The sequence below is a fragment of the Silurus meridionalis genome, chromosome 1 (genome assembly GCF_014805685.1).
Source record: "Silurus meridionalis isolate SWU-2019-XX chromosome 1, ASM1480568v1, whole genome shotgun sequence".
In the NCBI taxonomy this organism is placed as follows: Eukaryota; Metazoa; Chordata; class Actinopteri; order Siluriformes; family Siluridae; genus Silurus; species Silurus meridionalis.
This window is the reverse complement of record NC_060884.1, coordinates 35958734-35962968: the sequence shown is the minus strand read 5'-3', so window position 1 is coordinate 35962968 and position 4235 is coordinate 35958734. Positions and strand designations below refer to the sequence as shown.

Sequence of the window (4235 nt, the reverse complement as noted above, 5' to 3'; positions counted from 1 at the left end):
CTATTAGGTCAGGGAATCCAAAACTGAGGAACAACTGTTTCAGGAACATGTAAAAGCTTCCACCACCATAGCAACTCAGGCCTGCGAAGCAACAGAGGACACTGATGTAAAAGGTCTGTGGTGAATTCAGATTGAGCATCTAGGACACTCCTGACTTACCCTAACCCTAACATTATCAGCCTGAAATCACATCATCTTATCACTGCCTACCTAGTAGCCTGAAACAGCATATAAACACACAAACACACAAACCTTGGCTGGACTGGTACTTGAGATAGTCTTGTATGTAATTGAAAACAGTGATGGACTGTGTTGCAGAGAGGTCACGGTACACATTATCAAGTCCTTTCACTCTGTAAACACAGCAACAGCGGGAAACAAATAAAAAAAAAGTAACAAATCTTTTATTTGGTGTGTTTGTATTGAAGAGAAGCTCACATCTCCCTGTAGGAGTCACAGCTAATGTTCATGGGGATGATCGACAGGGTTTTTGGACCAATACCAGGAAGAAAGATGGAAAGGTAAGTCTGGAACCACAGGGCAAAGTCCTCTGGGCTGAAACATTGGAAGCGAGGCACCAGATCTAAAACCATCATGTTCAGAATGGTGTCTGAAATTGATGAAGGAATGCTTTTGATGTTCATCTGCAATCACACAATATCAATCATCAATTAGTATGCACAGAATAAATGCATCTTTTTTTCATATTAAAAAAAAAAAAAAAAAATGTGCCCTGGTCTTTAGGCAACAGAGATGCTCACTTGTTTTGCAGTCTGGCTGAAGGTTGTGAAGAACATGGCAAGTTGATTGAGATCAAAAGATGCGATCATACTGCTAAACACCTCTCTCATCATCGAGTCATTTCCCAACACTCCTGTATCCGGATGCAAGATGAACTGAGCCTTCTGCTCAATGGACAGTAAACCAAACACTGCAACCTGCAGGAAAAAACATTCATATCACATTATGTTTACACCAGGTCTTCAAGTAAAACAAATGGACACTGCTGCAGCAGCTGTCTGTTCTCTTTGTCAAAACCCAGAAACCAACTGTTACTACTACAGTCAGCTGCAACTCCACAAGAAACATAAAGTTGGTGCAATTGGGATGTTACTCACACTAGAGAAATTTGCATTTAAAATCTTCAGCTCTGTCAAGGTGGCATAATTGAAGAAACTGCCAAGGTTCGTTAAAAGCCAGTCATTGCTGCCTGAAGTTGTGGAAACACAGCCAGGATCTAGATGGAACCAAGATCATTAGTTCAACTAATTACACCATTCTAAATTGGCCTGTTTAGTTTTATTCAGAGAAAAAAAGTTGAACTGTTAGGTTTCTGTATAGAACAACTAAAAGGGGAGTACTTACCTGGTGAGCCATCTTTTGAGAGGAAAGGAAAAATGAATAAAGAAAAGACCAGCTGCTTCTGTTCCTCTGTCATGAGTGATTCTTGACTACTGAGAGCTTTCACACTATGTTTGGTGAGAACAGATAAGATTTTCTCACCAATTATTTCTTAATGTCCAATATAACACATCTGAAGTTCATACTTACACAATTTGGTAGGTTTCACAGCTAAATGTTGTGAAACTAAGGCTGGATAGAAAGTGTATAGACATTGATGAAAACAATGGTCTGAGCCTCATCTGGAACCACTCGCTGATGAAAGTGGCATTCATCAACTGTGCTGTAGTGAAGTCCTTGATTATCACCTCCCAGATAGCATCAAGTATATGTGGGTCAGTCTGAATGCTCTTATTGGTCTACATGAAAGTTTAAAAGATAATATACTTTAATGTATATTAACACTAAAAAGTTTTTATTTTTATTTTACAGCAACAATCAAATCTACATACCATGCTTGAAAACCTCTCCAATGCGTTACCCAAAGAGCCAGCAAAATTCTGGAAGAACAGCTTCCAAGCATCTTTAGAGTATTTCAGGCTTTTTGGCAGTTTGCAACTCAGCAGGGTGGCCAGATCATCCGAGTGCAATACAACAACCTTGAAAAATGTTATATATTCAATATATCTCAACTATTTTCTTTAACATTACCAAACCTAAAGATTTTTTTTAATTTGAGAACTCACTGATGAACAGGCATAGTCCAAAATGCTAAAGTTGCAAAGTACTGCAGAAACATTTCCAGATGAGTATTCAGTCTCAAGTGGAAATCTTTAGAAGGAAAAAAAAATAATAATTATATATATATATATATATATATATATATATATATATATATATATATATATATATATATATATATATATATATAAAAGATTCTAAAGTAAATTCTGTTTGAAGTGTAATCTTTAAAATGTAGGAAAGCAGTGAAATGTAATAATGTGTAAATAATCTGACATTTAATTAAACATTTAGCTCTGTTTACTACTTGATTTGATAATAAATGGTCAATAAAAGTACAGCTTACCTGTCTACACCTTGACAAATATTGTCTTCTCTGCTGGCAATTTTTCCATTGGTGCTGTTATCAACAGTGGTATTAACATTAATTTCATAAGTGTGGCAGTCTTGTTATTGTTGCCATAATTGTTATTAATTCAGTTGTTTTTGTTGGGGAATAGATTTTTATTTTTACTTTTATCAGTAATACTTGTGATGTTATTGGTTTTAAAATGCTCACTGTTTGGGCATTTGTGAAATTCTTAATGCCGTTTGTGTTGTTAGTTTGAAAATTGTAGTGTCAGGTGTATTGGGACTGTTACTGCTGACTAAAGTTATTGCAGTCAGTGGTATTCTTATTATTTTCTATTTAATAATAATTTAATAATTATTACTAAATAATAATTTTGTTTTTTTGTTTTGCTCTCGTTTCTGGCTACTATCTCTGCTGTTTGGGTTCTTTCTGCCAAGGGTAGTTTTGAGGCTTAGTACTATAACTGCTTGTGTTTGGGTGGTTGTTATTCACCTTTCTTTTGCTGACAGTAATGATTTTATCACTTACTGTAGAAATAGTTTTAAATCTGTTACTGATCTTATCACTGGTATTTTTGTTGTTATTTGTGCTGTTCGTATTGTTAATCTTAATAATGTTTATAATTTTGTGTATTGGTGCTGAGGCTGTCACTGGTGTTTTGGCTTTTATTTAAATATCTGGTTTTATACTGGTTATGGTATTGGTGCTCTCATTACTACCAGGAGTGGTATTCTGGTGATAACTGGTTTTAGCAATAATAATGCGGGTGGTTTTCTTGGTGACACAGTTGTGATAGTGGTGCTGCTCCCAGTAGAGCCAGTGGGCCTGTACGGAAGCAGTTGTGGGATTCATATGGAAACTAGCGGATGATACGGTGCAGTAAACCACAATCATCGTTTTCATACGAGAAGCTGTGGGTGGATAAAACCATCCATGATGCTCTGAAATCCCGCTCCATTGCCTAGAACACGGGACTCGACACCAGGGACATGGACGAGTACAAGGCTGCATCTTACAGTGTGTGCAGAGCGGTGAAGGAAGCAAAGCGGTACTACAGAATGAAACTAGAGTCACAGTTTCAACATGGTGGCTCTAGATGCCTGTGGCAGGGACTAAGAAACATCACGGACTATAAAACGTCATCTTCCAGAATAGGGAATGTGGATGATTCTCTGGCAGACAAGTTAAAAACATCTTTTACACTCGTTTTGAGGCTGCAGCTAACCATGCTAGCGGCACAAACATCATGAACGTTGAGAGAGCCAGAGAGGTAAACACGTTCACCATCTCGGAGCATGACGTGAGGAGGGCATTCAGGAGAGTGAATACCAGGAAGGCAGCAGGACCAGACGGCATCACAGGTCAGGTTCTTAAAGGCACTGACCAATTAGCACCGGTGATCACTGAGATATTCAACCTCCCCCTGGAACAGTTTGTTGTCCCCTTATGCTTCAAACAGTCCACCATTGTCCCTGTCCCAAAGAAACCCCAGACCACCTGCCTCAACGACTACCGCCCTGTAGCCCTGACCTCAGTAGTGATAAAATGCTTTGAAAGACTGGTCAGAGACTTCATCATCGCATCACTACCAGACACAATGGATGCTCTACAGTTAGCATACCGCCAGAACTGCTCTACTGAGGATGCCAAGTCAAAAATCAAGTCAAGAAAAGAGGCTTTTATTGTCATTTCTTCTATACACCATGGTACTATACACCATGCAGTGCAAACAGTGCAGACAAAAACAGTACAGACAGACAGACAGACAACACAAGACAACCCAAGACAGTGCCGACCAGTA

At 38.4% G+C, this 4235-nt stretch overlaps 1 long non-coding RNA gene across 1 annotated transcript; it reads right to left on the bottom strand.

The window, feature by feature from the left end:
* Positions 1–891: 891 nt before the first annotated feature.
* LOC124387179 lies at positions 892–1396 on the bottom strand. The gene is made up of 3 exons (XR_006926114.1): positions 1366–1396; positions 1119–1237; positions 892–938 (listed from the first exon to the last, which is right to left on the bottom strand). It is a non-coding gene; the product is annotated as an uncharacterized LOC124387179 (long non-coding RNA).
* Between the last annotated feature and the right edge of the window lie 2839 nt (positions 1397–4235).